The sequence below is a fragment of the Tauraco erythrolophus genome, chromosome 1 (assembly GCF_009769465.1).
Source record: "Tauraco erythrolophus isolate bTauEry1 chromosome 1, bTauEry1.pri, whole genome shotgun sequence".
In the NCBI taxonomy this organism is placed as follows: domain Eukaryota; kingdom Metazoa; phylum Chordata; class Aves; order Musophagiformes; family Musophagidae; genus Tauraco; species Tauraco erythrolophus.
The window spans coordinates 89,258,619-89,260,918 of record NC_141465.1 but is presented as its reverse complement, the minus strand read 5'-3'; positions in this window follow the sequence as shown (position 1 = coordinate 89,260,918).

The following is a 2,300-nucleotide window of genomic DNA, read 5'->3' as shown; positions in this document are numbered from 1 at the left end:
CTAAAGTATTCGGAGCGTATTGGGAGTTCAGCACAACCGATTATCCGGTAGCGACACAAGATGGCACTGTGTCAGCGCGACGGGAGCAAGAAAAAAAAAAAAAAAAGCCCTTTCCGCCGTTGTAATCTTGTATAAAAAAGGTCGTGTTTGCTAAACGGCACTGAAATGGCAATGTAATGAGAGTTGCAGAGAGAACTTCCTCTCAATCTTAGGCCTTTCTCCCCACCTGGCATGGTGGAGGAGCAACGTGCCACTGGATCTGAGCAGTTGCGTTTGATTTTGTTACGGCAGTTGGTTAATTAACTGCTGCTTAAACCAGTGCTAAGTAGGGATAGAGGTAAAAGGAACACTTCCTGTGAAGAAAAGTTAACGAGTTATTTCTAGTGGAGGATTTGGGTGTATTTTATTGGGTTCTTTTTTTAAGATGCTGTTCAAGGAAGAAGAACCAATTGCTCTCCCTCCTTTCATCAGCTTCGGACACTGTGTTTAAGGTTAAAACCATTAAATGCAGGTGACTACAGGTGAGCTAGACTTCTGCCTTCCCATTAAGGTCCGAGTGAATCTAGGGCTTTACCTAAAAGGCTTTACCTTTTACTCTCCGTTCTTTACTCTGCGGTGTCTGGTGCTGCTTGGGATGTTGTCAAGTGTCTAGGACATCTGTCCAGGGCTGGCTGGGGGGATTATGGTGTGAGTCTGGGAGACGCTCCCGCAGCTGCTGATGCAGGTCTTGTGAGATGCTTTAGAGGATCTGAAAGGGCAGCAGAGTTTTATGAGCAAGCAACTGAATCAAGCTCAACTCCCTACAGACAGTGGAGCAAAGGGGTGGTTTCGTGGGCCAGCGAGTAGGTGGCCACTGTCAGGTGTCTAAGCTTCACTGACTTTAACAGGCGTGTGGACCCTGGCTTACATGCAGACACCTGCATTTCTACCCACCTATGTTTACCTGTCTTAATGCTAACTGAATTCTTCAAAAAATACATGAGAAACCCTGATTCAGCTAAATCCTTCATCTACCCTATCTTTAGGCTCGCCGGCTGTCAGCTAATTAATTGCAGCATACATTTGAATATGGCTTTGGAACCAAGTGGCCTATGGATCATGGCTCTGGCACAGGGCAATGTTTAAATAAAATGACATGTCAAAAAAACAAAATGTTTTCTGGAACTTTCTGTGTAAACTTACTGTGGGATTTCTGTAATACATAAGAACAAATCAAGCATCTTGGAGTGAAATTCAAGGTATTGCGTATGCTCTGAACTTTGTTGAGATTTCTTTAAGAATTTTTTTTAACAGAATATTTGTCAGAAATTTCAAGCTCAATTACCTATGTATTCATCTATTTGGGCAAGCTGCAGCACTGCAGGCAATGCTAGTTAGTGGTGAGATTTATGTAGCAAGCCCTTTGTCAGAGCCTGATGCCTGAATTTGGAGCTCACGTGGATACTAGGAATGGGCAGAGCCAGCCTCGTTATTTTCAGGGAAGCACCTCACAGGTGAACCCCGAGGAGGGCCAAATGGCAAGTTCAACACTTCCCTTAGGTAATAGCTGTTGTAACATGGCCCACCTTGTTGCTTATGGAGGGCAAAAGGGTTTGAAACCTGACAATTTGAGCTCAATATGAAAACCAGTGCACTTGCAGTGGTATTTTGAATTCCAGCCAATCATATGTAATGGATTAGCAAAATCTGTGCCATGGCTGTAATGGAAGGCTGTTAGCAGCAGGCATAATTACACGAAAGAGCAGCTTCATGCTGAAAGCTCTTCAGCATTTTTATTTAGCTACAGGCTTCTTGGGAGCTGGGGGCACTGACATAAAACAACATAGGAGGATGATGTAAAGCACTTGCTCACAAAAGGAGTATTCTAGGGTGAGAGGTAGGGTATCAGTTTATTAAAGTCAAAGAATTACTTTAATTGGTTTGACTTACTGGAAACAAACTTGCCAGGTAAGTAGCTGCTGTAGGCAACAAACACTCAAAAGAGATGCGGTGTGCAATGGGAATTATTGGCTTCTATGGATTTGCCTTAACCATTGTATGAAGAACCAAAGCACTGGGGAAAAAATAAAAAAGTGCATGCAAAGGTGTGTGTAAACACAGATTCTCCGTATTCATTGTAATAGAAGAAAGAAAGAAAAAGGGACCGTTGAATGGGAAGTTCACAAACACAACCTAGTGAGAGCAGGCTTGTGGTCAGCACAGTGTGCCATCTTAAATGGCCTTTTGCAAGTAGCTGTGCCAGAGCAATTGTTTCCAATTCCCTGAACTGGAATTTTCTTTTGCCCCCAGGCAGACAACCA